At 40.3% G+C, this 16,459-nt stretch overlaps 1 non-coding gene across 1 annotated transcript; it reads right to left on the bottom strand.

Moving 5' to 3' along the window:
* Positions 1-12,545: 12,545 nt before the first annotated feature.
* LOC125114529 (small nucleolar RNA U13) lies at positions 12,546-12,648 on the bottom strand. The gene has a single exon (XR_007131839.1). It is a non-coding gene; the product is annotated as a small nucleolar RNA U13 (small nucleolar RNA).
* Between the last annotated feature and the right edge of the window lie 3,811 nt (positions 12,649-16,459).

The following is a 16,459-nucleotide window of genomic DNA, read 5'->3' as shown; positions in this document are numbered from 1 at the left end:
GATCTCTGGAGGGCAGAGCAGGAGGGTGTGGCCAGGTAGGAGGGGTAGGTTGATTGTGGGCTTTGAATTTATCCAGGGAGGGTTTGGGCTGCAACTGGTCCTCTGATTCCACCTAGAGGTGAGTCCTGGATGTAGCCAAGGAGAGTCTTGCTACCATCCTCCAGGCTATTAGTTGGTAGGCTCCAGAGTTTACTAAACAACACGGGAGTTTTCTTGTGGCGCAGCAGGTTAAGGATTCAGCAGCATCACTGTAGTGGCTTGGGTCATTGATGTGGTGTGGATACATTCCACGTGCTGTGGGCATGGCCAGAAAACTCCACAAAAGATCCTAGAGTGTGTTTATACAATAAATACGGTACTACCTTTCTTTTCTTTTTTCTTTTTTTCCTTTTTTATTGAGTTATATCACATATACAATAAAGTATACTCACCCTAAGTGTTCCATGAATTTTTACATATATAAACACTCTTTAACTACAATCCAGATAAAATTAGAGTATTTCCAGTGCCCAGAAGATTACACGAGGTCTGTTCTTAGTAAATATCATCATTCAAAGGGAACTAACCTTTATTTTTCCATCCTAATGTGGAAGGACATTGTATTGTTTCCTGATGTGGGCTATTATGAGTAAGGTTGCTTTAAATATGCCTGTGCATTTTTCAGTGACCTGTTTCTTCTTGCTTTTGCTTCAACTATACCAGTACTATATCCTTTTTTTTTTTTTTGCAAACAAGCAAAGTCTTTATTACAGGAAAGCAAATAGCTCCCAGGGCTGCTGGGAGTGGGGAGAAGAGCCCCCACTCTCTATTGTTCTATAGCGGTTTTTTATTCCTTAAAGATGGGGGGGGAGTACCAATGTGGGGTCCAGAAAGATGTGGTTTTCTCCTATTGGCCTTGCTCAATTAACTCTATCAGTCTTTGTCTAATAGGGGCCTTAGGGGTGGAAATGTCCTGTAAGTCTCGTAGTAGTTTCGTTGCCCTTTTCTTCCTGTAGACTGAATCACAGGGGGTTAGGGATTAATGTCCATCTGGGTGTAGGTACACTCCCTATAGTAAACAAGGCCTGTCCAACCGTCTTTCTAAAGTGGCTGTTTTGGTTACCACTTCTGTTTTGCTTTTGAAAGAGGCATATGGCAGAGGCATTAACACTTTGTTCCTCCCGTAGTCCTTCTCAGCATAAAACAATTACATTTTTCAAAATTAGGGAAGTATCATCAACTCATTAAAGGACAAAAAAATATTCCACCACCTATGAAGCAACAGTCAAAATTTTTCTTTCCTGTGTCCCTACTCTATTTCCCAGAGGTTATCAATATTGAAAGTGCAGAGACTAGATTCACATGTTTTGAATGAATGTCTTGTATGTAGTCTTGACTCTGTTAAGTGAATATTAATGATTCTACTTTCTCCTCCATACTGATTTCTTAGTCCAGATTTTTATGTTTGACCTTTCCTGAGAAACGAAGGGGGAAATCTCAGTCTTCATTGGATAATTTCATTGATACCATTTTAAATACAAAACTTAAGAATCAGTTGAGTGTCCCTGGAAAATGGGTTTAAAACTTTTTCTCTCCTGCTCTGTTTAACAGACCACTTGGTTACCAGGTAATTGAAACTCGATTTACCAAAAGTTAGAAGTATTAGATTCATTTTTCACTGTGAATGCTAAACTATGTTGGGATAATGGGCTATTTACCAAAAGCTGTTTTCAGGAAACTTGAAAAGCACTTGGCAAAGAGAATTTCAGTAGACCAAAGGCTTTTGGGAAAGAGAAATAAAGACAAAGGCACAGATTTGCTTTGTAATTTATGAAACATGGTGTTGTTCATGTAACTTTTTGGGGTTTTTGTTTGTTTTATTTGGCTGCACTTATGGCTAGTGGAAGTTCCCAGGCCAGGGATCTAACCCTAGAAGTGATCCTAGCCACTACAGTGACAATGCTGGATCCTTAACCTGCTGGTACCATAAGAGAACTCCCTCGTGTAACCTTTTATACCATTCCTGTAGCGATAGTCTTATGTCTTGTAACCTTGTGATTTTTTTTTTTTTTTTGTCACCATGTGCAGTGGCTTGATGGGGGATATCAGTTCCCAGACCAGGGATTGAACATGGGCCATGGTGGTGAAAGCACTGATTCCTGACTATTATGCCACCAGGGAACTCCTTGTGATTTTTTTTGGGAGGAGGGGATAGAAAGTCATTATTTTCTTCCTTAAGTATGCTACTGATCTCTCTTCCCCCAGGAACTAATAGATGAGGGGTGTGACACCCCTATTCCCATGATTTGTGCTGGATGGAGGAATGAGTAGTAATCATAGGTAAACCCCCAGCTCTTCCACGATAACATTGCCTTCAGGCAGTGTCCAAACTGGTATTCAGAGGAATCTGCAAAACCCCCAAGTTTCTATTCAACTGTCACTTCATCTTTTCTCCTAGCACAGATACTTATGAAAATCACATTAAAAGAGCTTCCCAGAGTAACTGGGGGTTCTAAGTACCCAAAGGTACACATACAGATTACTTTTGCTTCCTTGCTCTATCAGTAGACCCTGGTGACCTTGGGTTCAGATCTGCTGAGGAAGATCACTGTGGCATGTTACATTTTATGCTGGTCTTTTCAGAGTATTCTGCTCTTTGCTTCCCTGATGGAAGCACATCTGTTTTTTAAAAAATTTATTTATATCCTTGCCCATTTATTACTTGTATTAGCTTCCCAGGTCTGCCATAACAAATTACCACAAACTTAGTGGTTTAAAGAGCAAAAACTTATTCTCTCAGAGTTCTGGAGGCTAAAAGTCTGCAATGAAGGTGTTGACCGACTTGGTTCCTTCTTAACTCTTTCCATGCCTCCCTTCTAGCTTCTGGTGGTTGTGGGCTGTCCTGGGAGTCCCTTGGCTTGTACCTGCATCATTTCAATGTCTGTCTTTTTTTTTTTTTTTTTGTCTTTTTAGGGCCGCATCTGCGGCATATGGAGGTTCCCAGGCTAGGGGTCTAAATGGAGCTGTAGCTGCCGGCCTATGCCTGAGCCACAGCACTGCGGGATCCGAGCTGCACCTGGGATACACCACAGCTCAAGGCAACGCTGGATCTTTAACCCACTGAGTGAGGCCAGGGATTGAACCCACATTTTCATGGATGCTATTTGAGTTTTCACGGAGCCACGACGGGAATGCCTCCAATGTCTGTCATCTTTACATGGCCTTCTTCCTGGGTTTCTCTATGTCTTTATCTGCCCTACTTATGAGGACTTAGAGTCCACCCTCCAGAATGACCTCATCTTAGCTGGTTATGTCTGAATAAAACCCACTTCCAAATAAGGTTGGGTTCTGAGGTCTAGGTGGACTGGAAATCTGGGGGGACACTATTCAAGCCAACATATCACCTACTTCAGCACAGTCCTACTGTTGTGTGAACTAGACAACTGTGAGCTGTTGTTTCTGCATGTTCTTAGCAGAAGTAGAACTTTTAAAAGTGAGAGAAAGTGTTATTGGTGCTTTTGCTTCCTTTCAGAAATGAAGCATGTGCGCTCTAGTTTTTCCATGTCTCTCTTATTTTAAGGGAAGGGCAGAAGAAGGTGCCTGATAATGACAGCCTTGTCACTGTCTAACACGACAGGCTCTGTGCTCAGAACTGTCAGTGCCCCTGCTTGGTTTCCTGTCCACCCCCTCCTCAAAACACTAAGCCCAATGACCATTTGTGATGCCACATTCAATTCTGAGTGTGGCCATGGTAGGGGAGGAAGTGGTGTGCATGTCTCCTCTCCCTTAAGGAGCTATAATTGGTCTCTATTTCAGTATTTAATTTTTTTAGGATAATAATATATTTCTCTTCTTTTTTCTTTCCACCAGTCTCCAAAACAAATGTCAGGACAAGGGTAGCTCCCGTTGCCAAAAAAAGTTCCCAGAAGCTATTTTCTTTGGCCCTCTACGAGCCAGTTACATGGGTATTTAAAAAGTTTCTGTTCCTCAACATCATTTCTAGATGACATTTCAATATTATGCTTTTGGACTGTTGCTAATGGTATCTGTACTATATCACTACTCCTTTTTTTTTTTTTTTTTTGGTGTGGCTTCACCCGTGGCATGTGGAAGTTCCCAGGACAGATATTAAATCTGCACCAGAGCAGTAACTTGAGCCACAGCAGTGACAATACTGGATCTTTAACCTACTGCACTACCAGCAAACTTCTATCACTGCTTTTCTAATGATAGACTTTTCTAGCATGTATAGCTTTATAGAGGGTCATAATTCTAGCTGCTCTAGCTAAACAACCCTTGGGTAATTTGTACCTGTGTGTATGAATGTGCGTGTATGTGTATGTGAGAGAATGAGATATAAAGAGAGAAATATTTCTGGTCTCTTGTAATAAGGGTATTAATTTTATCACGAGGACCCCACTCTCATCCCCTCATCTGAATCTAACTGCCTCCCAAAGGCTCTGTTTCAAAATATCCCATTGGGTTTAGGGCTTTAGCATATTAAGTTTTGAGAAATGCAGTTCAGTTCATAGCAGGGCTGTGTGGTAAAATTCGGTTGTCATCTTCTGTACTTAGAATATTTGGAGGTGATGATGGATTTAATGTTGATATGAAATAAATTGAGTTACCTTTCTCAATCCAGCTTTCCTTGTTTCCTTAAAAAGCAAGAGCCTTTTAGAAATTATTTAATGTTCTACTCCATGCAATTTTTGCTTTAGAAGATTTTTAATAAATGGTAAAGAATCAGAGTGACTTTCTGCTTTTTTTTCCCAATATACTGAGTAAGAGAACTTCAATTCCTAAACCCAAGGCAACACATTACCTATTTTAACTTTACCTCCTGTTCAAATAATGGAAAAATCATCAGCTTTAAGCCTTTCAAACATTTTCTTTCTTTTTTTTTATTACTCAAATGAATTTATCACATCTGTAGTTATATAATGATCATAACAATCTTATTTCACAGGATTTCCATCCCACAGCCCAAGCACATCCCCCACCCCCCAAACTGTCTGCTCCAGAGACCATAAGTTTTTCAAAGTCTGTGAGTCAGCATCTGTTCTGCAAAGAAGTTCAGTCTGTCCTTTTTTCAGATTCCACATGTCAGTGAAAGCATTTGATGTTGGTGTCTCATTGTATGGCTAACTTCACTTAGCGTGATCCTTTGTAGGTCCATCCATGTTGCTAAAAATGCCGGTATTTCATTCCTTTTAGTGGCTGAGTAATATTCCATTGTGTATATGTACCACCTCTTCTTGATCCAGTCCTCTGTCGATGGACATTTAGATTGTTTCCATGTCTTGGCTATTGCAAATAGTGTTGCAGTGAACATTGGAGTACATGTGTCTTTGTGAGTCGTGGTTTTCTCTGGATAGATGTCCAGGAGTGGGATGGCTGGATCAAATGGTAGTTCTATGTTTAGTTTTCTGAGGCATCTCCATACTGCTTTCCACAGTGGTTGCACCAATTTACAATCCCACTGACAGTGTACTAGGGTTCCTTTTTCTCCACACCCTCTCTAGCACTTATTGTTTGTAGACTTTGTGATGATGGCCATTCTGGCTGGTATACCTCATGGTGGTTTTGATTTGCATTTCTCTAATGATTAGTGATGTTGACCATCTTTTCATGTGTTTTTTGGCCATCTGTATGTCTTCTTTGGAGAATTGTCCATTTAGATCGTCTGCCCATTTTTGGATGGGGTTGTTTGTCTTTCAAACATTTTCAATCAGGACTTGGCTTTCTAGGAGATACAGTTCTTTGTTTCTGACTAAATTTTTTGAATTGAAAGATCATTTTTCCTTTTCATGGCAGTGGATTTTCATACATAGTTTTAGTTAAGTGGATGACAGTTCTAAGAATACTAAATTAAGTTATAAATGAAAACATTTATAGTTTCATGTTCCTGACACATATTTCACTCTGGGTCATTTTTGATAGTTTTGGATGCTCTCAGAGTTTGGGAATTTCTGGAAATCACAAAGCATACTTTTTTTTCTGTCATTTGTCATATTTACAGTTTAATAGCAACATATTCATTGCTACTGTTTTCTACATATTAGGTTCTAGTTTCTAATTTCTAGTTTCTAAGCAACCTAGAAAATAATATTTAGAGCTTATGTACTAACCAGCTTTTGTATCTTGCATTACAGGAAGGAAAGACTTGGGGTCTAGGACTACTATTTTTATAATTATTTTCTGATCTTTTCAGGTCTGTTAGTTTTACTGTGTTAGAGTAACTTTACTCTCTTGGTCCAGCCCCACATGGTCATAGGCTCATCAAAATAGATAATAGGCAAACATTTAGAGTTTACTATTTAAAATTCTTAAGTTTCCTACTCAGATTCTTTGATCCACATCCATAATCTGATATTGAGTCTATCCCATTTAAAGGATAGAGATGAGGAAGACATCAGCTTGTGTGTGTGTGTGTGTGTGTGTGAGAGAGAGAGAGAGAGAGAGAGAGAGAGAGAGAGAATGCAGATCAGAAGGCAACAGACTGATGTGCAGCACTGGGAGAACAGGTTGGGATTAATGACATCAAGTGAAGCCCTGGCACAGATTGTTGAGAGGAAGAGCATGTTGGCTCTTGCTCCTAATGTCTTTAAGATTAGGACAGGTGCCCAGCTTTCAGAAATGAGTCAAGTGAGATTTGTCTCAAAGGCACAGGGAGGGGAAACATTAACAGAGGTAGCTCCTGTCTCTGAGAGAGAATCTGAAAGGCATTCCCAGGCTCAGACATTCTCTCCCAAAACCATGACCTCATTCTTCTCTAAAGTGTGCATGACAATTATGACAATTAATGACCTTTGGAAGTCGTCTTCATTTTTTTTTTTTTTGATTGGGGGGGAAGTAAGAAATCTTTGTCACACACACACATACACACATTTTTTTTTTTTGTGCTTTTTAGGGCCGAACCTCTGGCATATGGAAGTTCCCAGGCTAGGGGTCAGATCGGAGCTTTAGCTGTCAGCCTACATCACAGCCACAGCAACGTGGGATCTGAGCCATGTCTGGGACTTACACCACAGCTCATGGTAATGACGAATCCGTAACCCACTGAGTGGGGCCAGGGATTGAACCCATGCCCTCATGGATACTAATTGGGTTTGTTACTGCAAAGCCACAATGGGAACTCCATCTTTGTCAGATTTTGAATCAAGGTTTTGTTTCTGTTATGATTTGGGGAGTTTCCCCTGTGGTGCAGCAGAAACGAATCTGACTAGTATCCACAAGGATTTGGGTTTGGTCCTAGGCCTTGCTTTGTGGGTTGGGGATCAGGTGTTTCCCTGAGCTGTGGTATAGGTCACAGATTCTGCTCAGATCCCAAGTTGCTGTGGCTCCGATTTGACCCCTAGCCTGGATCTTCATATGCTGCAGGTATGGCACTAAAAAGCAAAAAAAAAAAAAAAAAAAGGATTTGCCAAGTTTTCCTTCCTTTTCTATGCCCTGGGACAGTTTGAAAAGTATAAGAATTCTTTGAAAGTTTGATAGAATTCATCAATTAAAACAAGTGGGTTGTTCTCTTTTAAATGATTGGAGTTTTGGGAGATGAGGCCAATCTTTAGATCTTTTCTATTTTTTTGTGATATTAATCTCTTTATATTTATTATTTTGTGTCAATTTTAGTAACATTTTAACATACTTTCTTTGCTTTAAAAATATTTTGAGGTAATACTGGTTTATAACATTGTATACATTTCATGTGTACATTATATTTCTACTTCTGTATACACTATGGTATGCTCACCACCAAAAATTTAGCTCCCATCCATCACCATATCCCTTTACCTGTTTTGCCCTCCCACCTACTCCTTATCTCTACCTGTTCTCTGTATCTATGTGTTTGTTTTTGTTTGGTTTGGCTTGTCCATTTATTTTGTTTTTTTTTTAACTTCTTTTTTATATTTCACATATGAGGAACAAATAAACACATAAGGACAAAGGAACAAAGAACATAGAACGGAGAAAAGAGAGTCTCCGGAGTTCCCTTGTGGCTCAGTGATAACAAATCTGGCTAGTATTCATGAAGGTGGAGGTTCTATCCCTGGCTTCACTCAGTGGATTAAGCATCCAGCATTGCCATGAGCTGTGGTGTAGGTTGCAGATGTGGCTTGGATCCTGAGTGGCTGGAGCTGTGGCATAGGCTGGCAGCTGCAGCTCCAATTCGACCTCTAGCCTGGGAACTTCCATATGCCACAGGTACAGCCCTAAAAAAGCAGGAGGAAAAAAAAAAAAAAAGAGGGAGAGAGAGAGAATCTCTTTAATAAATGTCGTTGGGAAAACTGGATAGCCGCATGGAAAAAAAAATGAAACTTGACCACTGTCTCACACCATACGCAAATATCAACTCAAAATGGATTAAATACTTGTCTGTAAGACCTGAAACTAAAACTCCTAGGAGAAAGTATAGGCAGTATGCTCTTTGACAGCGGTCTTAGTAGTATCTTTCTGGATATATCTCCTTAGACAAGGGAAACAAAACTAAACAGTAGAGCTACATCAGACTAAAAAGCTTCTGCACAGCAAAGGAAATCATCAACAAAACAAAGAGAAATGTACTGAATGGGAGAATATATTTGCAAATCATATATCCAGTAAGGAGTTAATATCCAAAATAGGAGTTCCTGACGTGGCTCAGCGGTTAATGAATCCGACTAGGAACCATGAGGTTGCAGGTTCAATCCCTGGCCTTGCTCAGTGGGTAAGGATCTGGTGTTGCTGTGAGCTGTGGTGTAGGTCGCAGACGAGGCTCAGATCTGGCGTTGCTGTGGCTTTGGCATAGGCTGGTGGCTACAGCTCTGATTAGACCCCTAGACCTCCACATGCCGTGGGTGCAGCCCTAGAAAAGACACACATACACACACACACAAAATCCAAAATATATTTATTTATTTAAAAAATTTTATTACTCAATGAATTTATTACATTTATAGTTGTACAATGATCATCACAATCCAATTTTATAGGATTTCCATCCCACAACCCCAGCACATTCCCCACCCCCCAAACGGTCTGCTCCAGAGACCATAAGTTTTTCAAAGTCTGTGAGTCAGCATCTGTTCTGCAAAGAAGTTCAGTCTGTCCTTTTTTCAGATTCCACATGTCAGTGAAAGCATTTGATGTTGGTGTCTCATTGTATGGCTGACTTCACTTAGCATGATCCTTTGTAGGTCCATCCATGTTGCTAAAAATGCCGGTATTTCATTCCTTTTAGTGGCTGAGTAATATTCCATTGTGTATATGTACCACCTCTTCTTGATCCAGTCCTCTGTCAATGGACATTTAGGTTGTTTCCACGTCTTGGCTATTGCAAATAGTGTTGCAGTGAACATTGGAGTACATGTGTCTTTGTGAGTCGTGGTTTTCTCTGGATAGATGTCCAGGAGTGGGATGGCTGGATCACATGGTAGTTCTATGTTTAGTTTTCTGAGGCATCTCCATACTGCTTTCCACAGTGGTTGCACCAATTTACAATCCCACTGACAGTGTACTAGGGTTCCTTTTTCTCCACACCCTCTCTAGCACTTATTGTTTGTAGACTTTGTGATGATGGCCATTCTGGCTGGTGTAAGGCAAAATATATTTAAAAAACTCATACAATTCAATTACATAAAACCCAAACAACTTGATTAAAAAATGGGCAGTAGTAGCTGGATAGATATTTTTTCAAAGAAGACATGCAGATGGCCATAAGGCATATTGAAGAAATTCTCAATATCATTAATCATCAGGAAAATGCAAATCAAAACTAAAGTGAGATATCACGTGATACCTAATAGAATTGCTATTATAAAAAGGGAAGAAATACCAAGTGTTTATGAGGATGTGGAGAGAAGGGAGCCCTTATACATGGTGAGAATGTAAGTTGGTACAATCACTATGGAAAACAATATGGAGCTTCCTCAAAAAAAAATTCTGGGAGCTCCCACTGTGGCTCAGTCACAACAAACCCGACTAGGATCCATGGCGATGTAGGTTTTATCCCTGGCCTTGCTCAGCGGGTTAAGAATCTAGCGTTGCTGAGAACTGTGCTGTAGGCTGCAGATGAAGCTTGGATCTTGTGTTGCTGTGACTGTGGTATAGGGCAGCAGCTGTAGCACTGATTCAACACCTCGCCTGCGAACTTTCTTTCTTTCTTTCTTTTTTTTTTTTCCTCGTCTTTTTAGGGTTGCACCCGCAGCACATGGAGGTTCCCAGGCTAGGGATCGAATCAGAGCTGTAGCTGCTGACCTACATCACAGCCACAGCAATGCCACATCTGAGCTGCATCTGCGACATACACCACAGCTCACAGCAATGCTGGATCCTTAACCCACTGAGCCAGGCCAGGGATCGAACCTGCGTCCTCATGGATTCCAGTCAGATTCGTTTCTGCTGAGCCAGGATAGGAACTCCTAGCCTGGGAACTTTCATATGTTTTTTTTTTAGGGTGTGGCCCTAAAAAAAAAGCAAAAAAAAAAAAGAATGGGAGTTATCACTGTGGTACAATGGGATGTGCAGTGTCTTGGGAGTGCTGGGGCATGGCTTCAGTCCCCTGCCCCACATATGAGTTAAGGATTTGGCATTGCTGCAGCTGCAGCTTGGGTCGTATCGCTGGCCCAGGAACTCCATAAGCCATGGGGCAGCCAAAAATGAAAACAAGAACAAAAACAACCCCCACCTCCAAAAAAAAAAAAAAATTAGGAATAGTACTATATGATCCAGCTATTCCACTTCTGGGCATTTGTCCAAATAATAATAAAAAAACACTAATTTAACAAGTTATATGCACACCTGTGTTCATCAAAGCATTATTTACAATAGCCAAGATATGGAAACAACCTAAATGCCCATCAATGAATAAATGGATATAGATGTGGGACATACATACAATCAGTTACTACTCAGTCATAAAAAGATGAAGTCTTGTCACTTGAAACAACATTATGGACCTTGAGAGTATTATGCTGAGTGAAATAAGACAAAGACAAATGCTATATTATTTCTTTTATTTCAAACAACTTGACGTATAATTGCATACAGAACTAATTTATTTTCTCTGTTATTTGAGTGCTTAACCCCTTTCATATAGACTTTTGAACGAACCATTTATTTCAGCAACTTAGGCCTAGGAATTAATACAAACCCAATTTTGTTAGAGCATCAAGCTGTTTGCATTAGTGAATGTGAATATCTGGAATGAACTCTGTCTGCTTTCTTTTTGCTGGGCAGGTGGGTGATGGTAGTGAAGGCTGCTGATGTCTCCTCTACACATGTATTAATCAGGGTCAAGTCAGGGGACAGAAACCATATCAGAGATAATTTACCATAAAGAACTGTTATCTAGGGGTAAGGTTGGTAACTAAATACATAAAAGGGTGAAAAAAAAATTCTCTAAGATAACACAAATGAGAAACAGCGACACTACTCTGTATTGTTTTTTTAGGGCTAACATGACAAAATACTACAGACTGGGTGTTTAAGCAACAGGCAGTTATTTCTTCACAATCCTGGAGGCCAGAAATCTGAGATGAAGGTTTCAGCAGGCCTCTCCCCTTGGCTTGTAGATGGCCATCTTTTCACTGTCTCTGTATGATTTTCCCCCTGTACCTGTCTTTTTCTTGTAAGAACACCAGTCTTAATGGATTAGGGCCCACCCATTTGAATTTAATCACCTTTTTCAGTACTCTTTTTTTTTTGTCTTAGGGCCACCCCACACCTACAGCATATGGAATTTCCCAGGCTAGTGGTGGAGTTGGAACTGCAGCTGCTGGCCTACGTCACAGCCACAGCAATGCCAGATCTGAGCTGCATCTGCAACCTGCCCCATAGCTCATGGCAACGCTGGATTCTTAACCCACTGAGTGTGGCCAGGGATTGAACCAGAGTCCTCATGAATATTAGTTGGGTTTGTTACCACTGAGCCACGACAGGAACTCTTAAGCCTCTATATTTTTGAAACCATTCATATGCTGAGAATGTGTGGTTTAGATCTTCAACATATAAATTTTGGGGGAACAGAATCCATTCTGCAACACACTTTTAATGATGGGGAAACAGAGGGAACAGTTTGGAATTGTTAACCATTAAAAACTTAGAGAAAGGGTGCTGAAGAGCTAAAGTCAGACCTGCAAGGAAATGAGGGAGTTGGGCTGGGGCCTCTTGTGTTTCTGAACTCCGAAACTTAAGCCCCAGCACAGATTTAAGGTATAAACACAAACAACTTCTGTTAGAATGGAGTAAGAAGGCCTGGATTTACCTTCCTGTCTGAAAACAAATAAGATAGGCAGATAAAAATATATGAAATCAGTTTTTAAGACACTAGACATCAAGCAATGAAAAATGGGAAATCAGTGAGGTGAGTCCTGTGATTGATCCCATTTGCTGATCTGAGGTCCCAGGATCTGGCATGGGGAGTGGAACCCGGGCAGAACCAGACAGACTCTCTATGTTGAGGACACAGAGCCAAGAGTCTGGGGAGAGCAAGACAGCTTGAGTTAACAGGACAGGATTGCAGATGTGAAGGAGCTGCACCCAGAGAGGACGTGAGATCTGAAGATGTTTCCCTTAAGTTTTTTTTTTCATGTCAGATGGGTAATATGCTGATTTGTAACAAGGTTTGAGGGAGGCCCATGTCACGCAGACCCGTGAACACCCAATCATCATGCTTATGAACTACAAAAGGGTCCCCCTTAAGTATTTTGGACAACACTGATTAGCAAATGCATGTGAGGACGTGACCCAGGGCTGGGGAAAGAACCTCCTGCAAGAACTGGCAGGATAGGGAGTTCCCGTCATGGCGCAGTGGTTAACGAATCCGACTAGGAACCATGAGGTTGCGGGTTCGGTCCCTGCCCTTGCTCAGTGGGTTAACGATCTGGCGTTGCCGTGAGCTGTGGTGTAGGTTGCAGACGTGGCTCGGATCCCGAGTTGCTGTGGCTCTGGCGTAGGCCAGTGGCTACAGCTCCGATTGGACCCCGGGCCTGGGAACCTCCATATGCCACGGGAGCGGCCCAAAGAAATAGCAAAAAGACAAAAAAAAAAAAAAAAAAAGAACTGGCAGGATAGAACATAACCCACACATAGGGCCAGAAGCAGTGCTGGGCCCACCAGCCAGACTGGAAAAGCTCAGAACTCATGGGGCACTGAGGACAATATTCAGAAGGACTCTGCCTCAGTAGCAGGGAGTGCTTCACCCTGGACTAAACATAGATCTGGCCAGTCCTAATAATGACCCTAAAAGCAAGACCCCCAAAGATCCAACTGTTTCCAAGTAACTTCAGTACATCTAAACAAAGTTCAAGCATATTTGTAGAAGTACAAACCTAGATGAGACCCTACAAGGTGAAATTCAAAATTTCACCAAGCATGCAAAGGAAGCAGGAAACAATTATGAATAATGAGAAAAATCAATGATATCAAGAACTAACATTAGAATTAGAAGGATAAGAAAAACAGTTATTATATTTCATATGCTCAAAAAGTAAAATAAAGACATGGAAAGTTTTTTAATGACCTGAAGTAAACTTTTAAAGATGTAAGTGACAGTATTTTCATAACAGCTTTATTTGTAATAGCCAAAAAAAAAAAAGGAAAAAATTCACATGCTCATCAGCAGATGGATAGAGAAACAAACCTTGGAAGAGTCATACAATGAAAATTACTCAGCAGTAAAAGTGGTGCATTACAGTCATACCACAGCATGAATGAATCTCAAAATAACTAGGCTAAATGAAGGGGTCCAGATAAAAAAAGAGTACACACAAAATCCAAATTTATGGTGATAGAAAGCCCATTGGCAGTTGCCTCGGCATGGGAGTGTGCTGGGATAGCCAAGGATCATGGGGAAATTTTTGGTAGGTGAGTGATGGATTTATTCATTATTTTGATTGTGAAGATGGTTTCATGGGTATAAATGTTTGTCAAAACTCATAAAATATTATACTGTAAATATGTAATGTATAATTTATGGCATGTCACTTATATCTCAAGCAATTTTTTTAAAAAGCCATGACTATTAACAGTATTTAAGAGTTTCAAAACTGAACTCTTTCTAGAAGCTGTTATACAATAACCTGTACTTAGTTTATACTCTAAAACAATAATGTGCAGTTACCTTATCAGTGACTTGCTTTGATGTGAAGTTTTTCTACCCACATACCTAAGCTAGGAATGGTGGCTAGCATTGGCCTTCAGCTTTGTTCCCAGTGAATCTTCTCTTCTTAACAGAACTTTGCAGCCTTTGTAGCCTCATATGATATTTAGAGAGTGAGATATTACATTAATTCCTATCTTGCATTCTCACCAGCCAGGTCAGTGGATAGAAGAAAGGAGAAAAGAGAAAAGAATAGAGTCTTGCTGACATTACACTGCAACTTAAGTAGACACACTTACAAGTAAAGTGTTCCCTCCATGGTGATGGTCTTCTCTCAACTTTCCAGCATTGTGTTCTTTCTAACTGGGCAGCGTCTTGTGCCTGAAAATCTTCCAGATCTCCCATGAAGTAACATCCTTGTGGAAAAAATCTATAACAGTCCAGACTTGCTGATTAACAATGAAGTCAACAACAGATTTTTAAAATCTCTTATTCTTTCTCTCTGTTGAATAATTCAAGCAATATCTGGTGGGCACTTATATGCCAGGCACACTTAGCTGTGATATACTTCTAGAGCTTTGTTATTCAAAGTGTATTTAGTAGAACATAGCATCAGCATCACTTGAGATCTTGTTAGAAATGCAGAATCATAGTCCTCCTCCAGACATACAGAATCAGTATCTGCATTTTAACAAGAGCCCTCAGTGACTCGTATGTACATTCAAAAGGCACTTTTCTAGAGAATTCTCCTTCGCTTTACCACTTGAATACTGCTATGACTTTGAGAAAGTAACTTTATCTCTCTAAGCTCTTAACAACTGAGGGGATGGAAATAATGGCAGAAACTGTGTCATGTATTATTGGGAGGTTATAGTTAGGTCAACTTTTTTTTTTTTGTCTTTTTGCCATTTCTTAGGCCGCTCCCATGGCATATGGAGGTTCCCAGGCTAGGGGTCGAATCGGAGCTGTAGCCACCGGCCTACACCAGAGCCATAGCAACTCGGGATCCGAGCCGCATCTGCGACCTACACCACAGCTCACAGCAATGCCAGATCCTTACCCCACTGAGCAAGGCCAGGGATCAAACCTGCAACCTCATGGTTCCTAGTCAGATTCGTTTCCACTGCAACAAGACGGGAACTCCCCTACTGTTTTGTTTTGTTTTTTAAAGAGTTAGCCATTGTTATTTTTGTTATTGTTAATATATTTTTTTAATTGAAAGAAAAATCTTTTTTTTGTAAAACTTCTCTTGTAGCCACTTCCCTTCTAGTTCATTTATTTGTTCATAATGCTGACAGAAAGATATTTTCCCAAAAGACATGACAGTTAAATACAACACTCAATCCTGGATTGGATCCTAAACTGGAAAGGGAAGGAGGAAAAATGAATAACTTAGTCATCTTGAGTTGCCATAATAAAATACCATCTGGGTGACCTATACAACAGAAATTTATTTTCTCCTAGGTCTGGGTGCTGGAAGTCAGAGATCAGGGTGCCAGGATGCAGGGCTTTGGTGAGAACTCGTCTTTGGGCTTGCAGATGGCAGGATGTGTCCTCATATGGTCTTTCCTCTCTCTTTCCCTCAGTTTATAAGATCACTAATCTCATCATGAGGGTCCTAACCTCATGATCTAAACTAACTCTTATTTCCTAAAGGCCCTACTTTTAAAACCATCACATTGGGGGTTAGAGTTTCAACATATAAATTTTAGGGGGACACAAAAACATTTAATCCATACAGGGAATAAACTTTGTTGATAATGTTTTTGCTGTCTCTTTCTGTGACTGACACTATTGGACTTTGGATTTTAAATGATGTGGAATTAGTTGATGATGAATCTTCTCTGGATGAAATGCTGCACAAATAGTTTTTGGACACACATGCACACACACATTCATGTACAACAAACTATTGTACAACAATAAGTGTACAATTATTTTGAAATATATTTTCACAGATAAAAACATTTGAGGTGGTTTTTTTTTTTCCTTTAGTATTTTAAGAATGTGTTATGACTGCCTTCTGGTTTGCAATGTTTCTAATGAGAAGCCTGCTGTCATTCTCATCATCCTTGCTACAGTGTGTGTGTCTCCTCTGCTACTTTTAGTATTTTCTCTTTATCACTTTTTTTGTAGTTTTAACAAAGTCCACAAATTTTTTTTTGTTACTTCTCTTCAAGAGATGAAGATGAATTAATCTCCTGAGTATAGACAGTGTTTAGTGACTTGTTTCTAAGAAAAAGAATATGGCAGAAGTGGTGGTATATCATTTTTTTTTTTTTTCCTTTTTAGGGCCGCACCTGTGGCTTATGGAAGTTCCCAGGTAAAGGGTCAAATCAGAGCTGAAGCTGCCGGCCTACACCACAGCCATGGTAACACCAGATCTGAGATGCATCTGCAGCC

Source organism: Phacochoerus africanus, chromosome 1 (assembly GCF_016906955.1).
Source record: "Phacochoerus africanus isolate WHEZ1 chromosome 1, ROS_Pafr_v1, whole genome shotgun sequence".
Taxonomy (NCBI): Eukaryota; Metazoa; Chordata; class Mammalia; order Artiodactyla; family Suidae; genus Phacochoerus; species Phacochoerus africanus.
Note: the sequence above shows the minus strand (reverse complement) of the source record. Positions and strands in the feature narration are given on the sequence as shown.